The sequence below is a fragment of the Nuphar pumila genome, chromosome 7, assembly GCF_984573655.1.
Source record: "Nuphar pumila chromosome 7, dmNupPumi1.hap1.1, whole genome shotgun sequence".
NCBI classification, from domain to species: domain Eukaryota; kingdom Viridiplantae; phylum Streptophyta; class Magnoliopsida; order Nymphaeales; family Nymphaeaceae; genus Nuphar; species Nuphar pumila.
Genome location: NC_143255.1, coordinates 22,418,924 through 22,430,743, shown reverse-complemented (window position 1 = coordinate 22,430,743; position 11,820 = coordinate 22,418,924). Strand labels below are relative to the sequence as shown.

Below are 11,820 nucleotides of genomic sequence, written 5' to 3'. Positions count from 1 at the left end.
CTTTAGACTCACCCAATACCTCCTTAGCTACTTTTCTCATACCACCCGCTATCTTATTCCACATTGATTCTGAATCCACCTCGAGACACCAATCAACTTCCTTAACTACCTGCTCTACAAACATTCCTTGTTTAGCTCCTTTCAGTGCCCACCACTTAATTCTAGGATCTATCCTATGTCTATCCCTTTTGCGGCATTGTCTAATTCTAAGATCTAAAATTAAGACTCTATGTTGTGTAGCTACACTTTCTCTTGGTATAACCTTACAATCGATGCAACAACCCCTATCTCTCTTTCTAAGTAGGAAAAAATCTATTTGACTCGTATTAACCCCACTTTTAAATGTTACTAGGTGAGACTCCCTCCATATTGGTTCATTTTCATAGGATATGACAAAGTTTTTATGTTGGCTGTCACAGGCCTACCGCAACCCTCCTCCTTTATCCGGGCTTGGGACCGGCAGTGTATAACTACACAAGCGGAGTTGCTGAAGAAAATGCTTGTATTCTTAAATAACAGAATACTTGTCTTTCAGAGTCTAAAATCTGAGTCCATTTTTAAAAATATCCATTTTAAATTCTTTTCAAAAATAGGGATCCACACCAACCATGAATGACGAACAAAATCATAAAGGGTAGTAATGTCTAAAATACTAACATTAAGCAATGAAAAATATCAACATAGTACCTTAAGCATCTAAACACCAACCATGAATGACGAACAAAATCATAAAGGGTAGTAATGTCTAAAATACTAACATTAAGCAATGAAAAATATCAACATAGTACCTTAAGCACCTAAACACCAACCATGTAGCCATTCAACGATTCCCCCAACTATCTAGTTGTTTAAGTTCTCTGTATTTTGCTATTGTTCTCTCCATTTGTTTTTTTTAATAAATTCATTCAAAATAGTAAATTAAAAACAAGTAGACAGGTGATGAGCTAGCAATCACTTGTCAACGAAGATCATACATATGAGAAAAAATGCAGGAAAAGAAAATAAGAAGGGCAGGAATACAAGCTTAGAGAGTGACATCTCTGTGTACAAAACAATTAATTTCTCACCAATGTTCCAATGCAACAATCACCAACCAAGCTTAAATCTAGGCTTGGTCATTTAAGCTCTAACCTCTCCCTTACATCTCACTTGATTTTCTGTTGCAGAACACCAAAACAGATGTAAGAATCTTTGAAGATTCGGTTGTTCCTTTCTAACCAAATACACCTTCACATGAGAAGAATCCAACATCTCCAAACAAACAACTATCTACTCCCAAGCTTCCTGACCCTTTCTGCAACAATGAAAGATATGAGAGGAGGCACAAATTCTCAATTGAGATTCCCCCTCCCGAAGCATGTGATAGTAGATCTTTCAAGAAAGGGCAGCTCCAGAACAGATGACATGTTTCCTTTGCAACAACACAAAATAAGCAGCAAAAGAGCAGTTCTCTTTATTTTTTGAGATATTATTATTTCATACCTTGTCCTACAATAGCTTTTTGAGAGCTTCCTCGGGAGTCTTTGGCATTGAAGGTTTGGGTGTATCTCCTTTTTTACTCATCATAGTGAAATTTTGCTTTCCTTTGCCCATGGATGTAGGTCATAGACCAAACCATGAATATCATGTGTTCTTTTCCTTTAGTTACTGTATTTTTTATTGTTATGTTTTGTTATTGTTTTGCTTATGATTTCCTAACAAACTAGTATCAAAGTGTCGTTTGATCCTTTCGCAATGTCGACGACTTTGATATTGAAGTTTAATATTGAGAAACTTGATGGTGTTATGAGCGGCAAATGAAGATGCTTGTTGTATTAAAACAACAACGATTGAAGAAGGCCTTGTCCAGGAAAGAAAAAAAAAGTATGTCACCATGACTAATGATGATTGAAAAGAGTTAGACGACAAAGCCCTGACCAATGATGTTCCCCAAGAAATCCTCATGGAGAAGACAACTACTCAACTTTGGGAGAAGTTAATAGAACTATATTTGACTAAGTCTCTTAGAAATCGATTGGTCCTGATCGAAACAATATTTATACACCTTTCACATGCCAAAAGGTACGACTATCAAATATCATATTAGTAAATTTATGTATATTATTATGGAGTTGAAAAACATAGATGTGATGATTGATAATGGAGATCAAGCTCTTTTACTATTATGCTCTTTATTGCCCTCATATAAGAACTTAAGAAATACCATGACTTATGGTCGAGAATCTCTCATCGTAGATTAGGTCAAAACCAAGCTTATGAGTAAAGAACAAATTGATAAAGAGTTTACTTTTGGCAAAGGTGGTGACCAGTCAATGGGATTGGTTGTTAGAGGATACACTAAGGATAGACATGTCAACAATAGTAAAAACAGGTTAAGTTCAAAATTTAGAAATAAGAACTTGACTTGTAACTATTGTCACAAGAAAAGGCACATCAAGTCCGAGTGCTTCAAGCTAAAAAATAAGCAGCCAAAAGATGACAAGGATCAGAAAAAAGAAAGAACCCACTGCATAAGCTAGTATCAGAACCCACTGCATAAGCTAGTATCACTCAAATTGATGTTGATATTGATGTCCTTGTTGCAACTAGCGATGGGATTAGATCCAGTGATGAGTGGATTCTTGATTCTAGGTGTTCTTTTCACGTGTCTGAACCGAGAGTGTTTTTCTTCATATAAAGTCATTGGTGGTGGTTTGTATTGATGTGCAATAATGCAACTTGTAAAATGACTGGCAAGGGCACTGTTTGATCTAAGATGCATGATGGTGTGATCAGAATGTTGTCGGATGTTAGACATGTTTCAAAGTTGAAAAAGAACCCCATCTAGTTAGGTACTCTTGATGAAAATGGATGCAGGTATTCAACTGAAGGTGGAGTTGTGAAGGTTGGTAGCGGTGCACAAGTTGATGAAAGGCAAAAAGATTGGGAGTATCTATGTATTATAAGGCTCCACGGTAATAGGCTAAGCTGCAATTTTGTCCTCTTCCTTATCTGAATTTGACACTACCAAGATATGTCATATGACTCTTTGTCGTATGAGTAAGAAATACATGACTGTTAAGCAAAACATGTTTCTTTTGTAGTCAGAGTATATGAAAGATGGATTTTTGTGAGCACTGTGTTTTTTGAAGTGAAAACAACTAAGGTAACCTTAGATTACATTCACTCATATCTATGAGGGCCTAATCAAGTTGTTTCAAAAGGCGGTGCAATTTACAGGATGAATTTTATTGAGGCATTTGTTACTTTTAAGAGGTGGAAGACTTTACTTGAGAAACAAGTAGGGAAGTAGATTAAGAGATTCAAGACTGATAATGATCTTGAATTTTGCAATAATGATTTCATTGAATTCTGCAAAGATGAGGGTGGCATCAGACATCACACTGTTGTAGTGATGCCATAACAAAATAGAGTGATAGAACACATGTACAAGAAGTTAGAGAGACTTTGTTGCATGCTCTCTAATGCATGACTAGGGAAAGTTTTGGGCAAAGGCAACCTATATGACATGTCACTTGATAAATCGATCTCTATCTTTGGTTATTCAGTGTAAGACTCTTGAAGAGGTATGATCTAATACTCCCTCGTATTACTCTGATTTGAAAATATTTGGTTTTCCTGCATATGCTCATGTTAGTAATGACAAACTTGAGCCAAGAGCTAAAAAGAGTATTTTCCTTGGTTATGCATATGAAGTGAGGGTATAGATTATGGTGAACTGATCTTAAAACTCCTAAGTTTATAATTAGTAGAGATGTGGCCTTTGATGAGCTGTCTATGTTGCATCCAAGAAAGGATTCTTTCTCTTCATAACATAGAAAAGATTCATAATGAGTCAATTTCAATAGAAAGGGTAGAATTAGAAGTTGAAGGCTCTGTTCCTAGACAAACTTTTTTTGAGACATCTCTAGTTCAGAGTCTTCAGACTCCTAGCCATATAGAAGAAGTCGCGGTGCCTCAGCAACATGAAGACCCGGAGAAGTACAACATAGCCCTGGGCAGACAAAGGAGAGAGATCTGACCACAACAAAAATATGTGTATGCTGAAATCATTGTTTATTTTTTATCAGTTGCACAGTCAATTAACTGCAATGGCACCTTATCATATTCCCAAGTTATTATTTCAATTGATTCTGATAAGTGGTTGGTGGCTATGCATGAAAAAATTGAATCTCTTCACAAAAGCCAAATTTGTTAGCTGGTGAAACCACAAAGTAAGAAGATTGTTGGTTGCAAATGGGTCTTCAAGAAGAAGGAATGTGCCTTAAGTTTTGAAGATACTAGATATACAACACCATTGGTTGTAAAGGGCTATAGTCAACTAGAAGAAATTGCCTTTAATGATGTTTTCTCTGCAACTGTTAAAGATAACCTTATTCATGTTTTACTTGCCCTAGTTGTCATGTATGATTTGAAATTAGAGCAACTTGATGTTAAAACTACTTTCTTACATGGTGAATTAAGGGAACAAATTTATATGCATCAGCTAGAAGGTTTTGTGATTTAAGGTAAAGAAGACCATGTTTGCCTATTGAAGAAATCTTTGTATGGCTTAAAATAGTCTCTTAGGCAATGATATAGAATGCTTGATTTTTTTATGTTGAGTTTTAGCTATTGCAAAAGTATGTATGATAGTTGTCTATTACAGAAATCTTCCTGGTGGCTCCTTTATCTACTTGATGCTTTATGTTGATGATATTTTGATTGCAGTGAAAGATATATTTGAAATCAAGAAGTTAAAAACACAATTGGTTAATGAGTTTAAAATGAAAGATTTGGGTCCAACTAAGAAGATTCTTGGCATGGAGATTCAAAGAGATTGAAAGGCCGACAAGCTGTATTTGAGTCAAAAGAAATATGTTGAAAAGGTTCTTGAATGTTTTGGCAAGGCAGATGCCAAACCTCTAGGTACCCTTATTTTTGTACATTTTAAACTCTTTGGTGAGCTCAGCTTGGGCCAAGAAAATACTAGTCTATTGTGACAGTTAGAGTGCTATTCACTTGACCAAAAGCCAGATGTTTCATGAGAGAATAAAGCATATTGATGTCAGGTACCACTTTATTTATGATATTACTACCCAATGACACATTATTGTAAAAAACATTGGTACTACAGATAATACAACTAACGCATTAACCAAGTCAGTTTTATGTTAAGTTCAAGTATTCTTTGAACTTGATTGGTATCGGTTGATTGTTTTGAGTTGAGCCTTGTAGAGCATTTATGGAGAAGGTGGAAAAAGTTTGTTATTTATGAGGCTTTGAGTGAATTCAAGCCAAGGTGGAGATTTGTTACGTGTGCCATGAATTCTGGACCCGCTTCACTCCATGACCCATTTCGATTGAGATAGAAAACCCATGGTAGCACAATTTTATAATCTCATGTGAAGACCTAATCTACCAAGGAGATTACTTTGACTTTTCAAATCATGGAAAATTGTATCCTTGTACAGTCCACTTTTTTGTCTTCTTTAGTCCTTCCTTATGTGAGAGTGGAATATTTATGGGGTGATAGAGTCATAATTAAAATATGACAATCTCATGTGTATGGGCTATAAAAAGGCGGCATTAGGTAGAATGTGTAGTAGCTTTTTTAGAGAGCTCCATTGGGGTCTTTGGCATCGAAGGTGTGGATGTATCTCCTTTTTTATTCATCATAGTAAAACTTCACTTCTCTTTGGCTGTAGACGTAGGTCATAGACTGAACCACGTATATCCTATGTTCTTCTTTGGTTATCTTTTTTATCGTTGTGTTTTGTTATCGTTTTGCTTGTGATTTCCTAACATGAATTCTCTTGGCTCATAGTGTTTTTGAAGTTAATTATAAAAAATCTATAAGCTCTCGATTGGAGGGAACCCCTATAAAATTGAGGTCTATTGGACCTCATATACAACGTACATTTTGTAATAAAGACATTTCTATGAATGCCACAAAGAGAAAAAAGAGGGGGTGTGGGGGGGGGGGGGGGGGGGAAGGATAAGATACTATGCTTATTTTATGATTTTAATAGAGAAAAACATCCAATAAGTACAAAAATATTAGGGCATAGAAGTTGCTGTGGTGAGGGATTCCACCAGTGGCGGAGCCAGAAGTTTTTTTTTGGGTGGGCAGACTTCGGGTGGTGATCATCGACCTCTGTCGGTGGCGCAGTGGCACGAAGCTTCCATGGTGGTGAAGATCATACATCGAGATCGAAAGCCTGTTTCCGTAGTTGAGACACCTCCTTCTCGGTGGTGATCCAGCAGCAAGCCGAAGGTCTTCCAACTGAGGTGCCTCCTCAGCACTCTCTCGGAGGGGACGGTCCTCGCCACAGCATCGAGGCAGAGCAACTCTGTATCACAGGGAGACGTGATCCCCACTCCTGCACGACCCTGCTCTGATCTTCTTGAAAGAATGCAACCTCCAAATCGTGGGGAATGAAGAAGAAGACCCGAGTCGTATCATATTTCGACTCGGTTTCTAATTCTGGGGTGGGCGACCGCCCACCCATGCCCACCCCTGGCTCCGCCACTGGATTCCACGTTCACTTCTGTTTAGACATAATGGATAGAAGACGTAGTACAGCTAGTAACAGAAACATTTGATCTGAAACTGCAAGCGTTTTGTAACTTTGGTCATGTCAGTCCCTTGTGAAAGTTTCACACTTCTGGTATTTGAATCACATTATCTGCTGGAGTTTGAGTTGCAGTTATAGTAGAAGACGTAGTACAGCTAGTAACCAAAACATTTGATCTGAAATTTCAAGCATTTTGTAACCCTGACCATGTCAGTCCCTCATGTGAAAGTTTCACACTTCTGGTATTTGAATCACATTATCTGCTGGAGTTTGAGTTGCAGTTATAGGTGAGTTTAAATCAGATGCAGTTATAGGTGAGTTTAAATCAGATGTTTGTGAGGAGGATTGACATATTGTCCAAGATGCTCTGCATAAGCAAGAAGTCACCAACTTGTCATCTTTTAGCAATTATAGTGAATTACATTTTCACAACCTTTGTATGCCTGATTATCAATGTCTGATTGTTGAGTGTGATTATGGAAGTTTGCGCATATTGATGTTGATTTTTCTGAGCAATAATATCTAAAGTTATAGAAAACTCATGAAGTAACGATCTAGTAAAGTTGGAGTCAGTCCAACAGATAAACCATACTACAAAATGTACTCATTAGTTGATGAAGGTTTTGTATGCTGTCCTCTGTCATAAGTTATTCCTTTTAAACTTCTGTTTCCCAGGATTGAAAGAAAAAATGATCAGATTTTATATTCACTGATCTCAACTGAAAACAAACCTAGCTCATTTAGTATCAACCTGCCTCCCTCAACATTGTCAAGAGTAATATGACAATGCATAAACATAAAAATATCAAATTAATTACAGGAAAATAGCAAACAGATCATTTAGTTTCAGATTTTCTCTATGAAAAAACCACTAGAATAAACATATCTTGAAGTTTGGGACATCAAGCCCAATTTGGACGCTAAAGTCAGCACCTTAGTAGAGAAAGAGGAACTTTTGAATCAGGACCTTATATATAGATACAGGAAATACTATAGAAGAAAACAAAATCAAGCTTTAATCAAGTGACCTTCTATAATCCGAACAATAAAGGTCAACTAAGAAAACATTTTATCAATAGTTTATAATTTTAATCTATCTTTAATATCAAATTATGTATCAGGTTATCACGAGAGGCTTCTTTCTTTCAAACACAGAAAAAACGAATCTGCAGGCACTATGGTAGTAGCCCAGAAGACCCTTTAGGTCAAATGAAAAGCAACAAAGAAGTGCTATCAAAGAAAGAGATACTTAAATTAGATTTGGTTGCACCTCAAGTGGCTGTTCCTGCTGCAATGATCGACTTGAATCCATTACACAAGAAATGGACTGGAAGGATATCGAAGATGTGCTCCGAAAAATAGACTGAGATAGGGGAAGATTCATCTGCCAATCATCGCGATCCTTGTAATTGAGATTGGACATTGAGAAATCCAACTTGTCGAAGTGTTCTTGTTTAAAAAAATTTATTGAGATTATCATGACAGCACCAGAGACACAAGAAATACAGTAGGAACAAACGCAAACAAGGTTTATTGAGATTTCATTCTACAGTTCACACAATAGAAAATAACAAAGGGAACTATCTCCTCCATCATTTCTACATCTTGATCCAGTTTTATATCAAGCATTTAGCAGGCTATCATGGGTCCTGTTTTTTGAAGACAGATACTAGAGGTAGGAATGAAAAGGGACAATTGAGTACCATAAAAGAAAGAGAAACCAGAATGAGACCTTTCTATGGCATAATGAGTTGCTTCTGCTTCTAATTATGAATCCATTACATAGGCATCAGAACCCAGTGGCGGAGAGGAGAGCTGCAACCAAACAATACAATAAAGTTGGTTTTAGAGCTACTTGTTACTAGCTTGTGGTACGGGGGATTTGGATCTCATATGCTAATGGCATTCTACAACTTTACTTACCTGTAACAAATATGATCTGAATGAAGAAATAATAAACCTCTACTCTCAGTCCACATTGCTAGAAATTAGTAAGAGAAAAATACAAAATATTTCAGAAAATTTCCTGTAGAGTTTTCAATTCAATTTGCTTTCATTAACTTGTAATTCTTGCCTACTGCAAAAAACTTCTAAATCCCCCTAATACATATAGAAACTAGAAAGAACCACTTTATATTTCCGTGGATATCTCGTTTCTTATATATCATCCGATTCCTAATTAGTGTAGGATCCAGTTACTAGTTTCAGAACAAATTAAGTTCGTTCACATTCAGATAGAGTTTAGGGAATACATCAACTTTAACTTCTACTTGAAATAAGATAAATTCAACTATGTATACTGCTCTCTTTCCAAATCAAAATTATGGAGATTTTATTACGGTGTTGACTTAAAATGCCACTAAAGGCCAGAAACATAGACATTGATCTGGTCAGAGTGGAAAGAGAAAAAACAAGAAATTAAAATTACAGTGAAAATTGCTCACACTAAAAGACTTGAGATACAAGTTCAATGGTTTATCATAGATCTAACAAGACGAGAAATAATGGGATAAAATAAAAGCTCTGCTTCTCGATGGCAACAAAAAGGAGAGGTTTGCATACTCGTATTTCTATGGTGTTCTATCACAACAGATCACTTTATCTTTTCTGATAACAATAGAATTCAGATGGAAATCTGTAAATTTGAGCAGCTATTGTAACCCCCCCCCCCCCCCCCCGCGCGACGAAATCGTCGGAGGGGATAGAATTTAAAAAAAAAAAAGGGGGAGACGGCTCCCCATTTAGGGGAACCGCCTACGGGGGGATGAAGATAAAACTCACCCCCCACGATCCGCGGGAGGGGGTGACGTTTATCCTCATCTCCCTCACCCTGCGTGAGGGCTATAAAAGCCCTCACACAGCCCCCCTCCACCACGCATCAAGCAAGCGGCAGAGAGAGAGAGAGAGAGAGAGAGAGAGAGAGAGAAACGTGGAAGAAAAAAAAATCAAGGGACTTACCGGACGGCCGGCGACTCCAAGTAAGGTTTCTTCTTTTCTTTCTTGCTTTTTCCGAACGAAAAGAGGGCCGGCAACCATTGCTGCCGGCGAGTTGCAGAGAAACAGAAAAAAAAAAGAGGGTACTGCGAAAGAGAGAGAGAGGGCCAGCCGGCCGGCGCGGGTGGCCGGCCCCTCTGTCACTGGAGGAAGGAGAGAGAGGGCCGGCTCCTCTACGTCTGAGAAGGCGGAAGGTCGGTCTGGGTGCGACCCAGACCGGACCGTGTGCCGAGTTTGGGTCGCACCCGGATTGAACCAGGTGAGTAAAAAGAAAAAAAATGGATCAAACCGGTCTGAATCGACTCGACTTAGAACGGGTCAGAACCAAACCGGTTCAAATGGAATCAGTCATAACTGAACCTGTGTGAAATGACTCAATCAGAACCAGACCGAGTCGGGTCTGACTGGGTCTTGATTCTCGGTATGGATTCGGTTTGATCTGGATCAGACCAATTCTAGATCCAGTCAGTCTAAATCGATCCAAATAAAGCTGAATCAAGAGAGATCTAGATCGGAATCCTGTCTGACTGTTTTGGATTTAGAACAGAACTGGATGTGGTTTGGATCATTATTAGATTAGATCAAAAGTAAATCTGGATCCAACCGAATGGATCAGTTCTAGATTTAGATTAAAACTTGGTTTGGATCCAGTCTAATAATTTTTTATCCATATTAGAGTTGGATCTAGATCCAACTCATTGTTGGATGGATTAGTTTTGGATGTAGATTAGAAATGAGTCTGGATTCAGTTAGACAATTTTGGATCTAGATTAAAAATGGATCTAGATCTAGTTTGTGATTAAATTTTGAATTTTGAAAATAATTATCAAAATAACTAAAGTACCCTTGTGTGTACCTAAGATCCGTTTTGATAAAATAGGCATAACTTTGCACTCTGAACTAAGAATTTTGATAGTTTTGGTGCGTTGGACTCGTATCGTATAGGAGAATCTATTCATCCTCTTATTTGGTCAAATTAGGGGCACAAAAATTAAGGTCAGACGAGTCAATTCAGAAGAAGTATTTTGATAATTTTGTGAAAATATAAAAAGTTATGTGTATTAATAAAAATATGTTTCTATAATAACCAAATCCTACTATTAGAGCATCTTGAGACTCGATTGTGATTAGAGTACACTATTCATATTCGAGGTAAGGGATATTATAAGTAATTTTAGTAGTGAATAAATCATACTGTGTTGCATGTTATTGTAATGTTATGAATTAGCATAATTAAAAATATAGCTCTTGAGTGTGAACATGATATACATAAAATGATCATACATGAAATTATGAGATAATTATATACACGTATTAGTCTTGATATGTCATGCATATTAGAAATAAATTATTTTATGATAGAATATATGTGTGATAGTAACATGTTTTATTATGAAATTGCAATTAGACTTGAGTCCCTTTATTCTATTCATATCATGTGAATAGATAGATTAGGATTAACATGCATAACCTCTTAAATCCCAGAAATGGTGACCTATAGAAAAGACTACCTGGTTTGAGGCTAGAGTGCAGCCACCATGGAGAGTGAATCATCGATGATTTAACGATGTTGAGACTCTATATCATTGTGTACTTAGTATGAGATAAGTGTGAACCCTAATGTCATTATGAGATTAAAGAGTGAGATCCATCATGATTATTTCACGACATCACTTGTGAGAGAATGAGTGAAATACAAGCTTCAAAATGTTGTCCAATGTGATGAACTTAATATATGACTTAGGGTTATACTCATACAGTGTTTAGGACTCTAGACAATCATGGATGGTTGAAAACCATTATAGTTAGGATGTAGTATGAACCATGCCGAGATTGAGATTGAGTTTGACCTCCCAATTAGCTACCGGTGAGGTTCTTTTTTTATTTTACTGCAGTACCTCGTAGTTCGAGGATCACTGAGAGTGTATAGTTCATAGTCTAGCCAATATATAAAATTGAGGTGTTCTACGTGGGTTGCTATGCCCATAGATGGCTATGATTAATATAACCAACCTAGTGATAGTTTGGTGTGATAGAGTGTTTGAGAGAGTTAATAGAGCATAATTAAAACATACAAACTTTTATGGTGTGTCGAAAACTAAACTTAGATTAGGAGCTTAGAGTCAACTACAGTTGTAAGTTAAAGTTTTTATTTACTTATAATTATTTCTTACTGGGTTGTAGATTCACCCCCTGTATAATTACAACTGCAGGTTCCAAGCACACTAGTACAGGCAGGACATGATCGGCTACCTTTACTTCAGCAGAG

General features: G+C 37.0%; 1 long non-coding RNA gene across 2 annotated transcripts; it reads right to left on the bottom strand.

The window, feature by feature from the left end:
• Positions 1 to 731: 731 nt before the first annotated feature.
• Positions 732 to 9,768, bottom strand: LOC149831501 (uncharacterized). Of its 2 annotated transcripts, XR_016433288.1 has the most exons (3): positions 9,516 to 9,768; positions 7,828 to 8,006; positions 732 to 1,157 (listed from the first exon to the last, which is right to left on the bottom strand). It is a non-coding gene; the product is annotated as an uncharacterized LOC149831501 (long non-coding RNA). The 2 variants fall into 2 exon arrangements; XR_016433289.1 differs by lacking the exons at positions 732 to 1,157; positions 7,828 to 8,006 and adding an exon at positions 8,066 to 8,372.
• Positions 9,769 to 11,820: the final 2,052 nt, after the last annotated feature.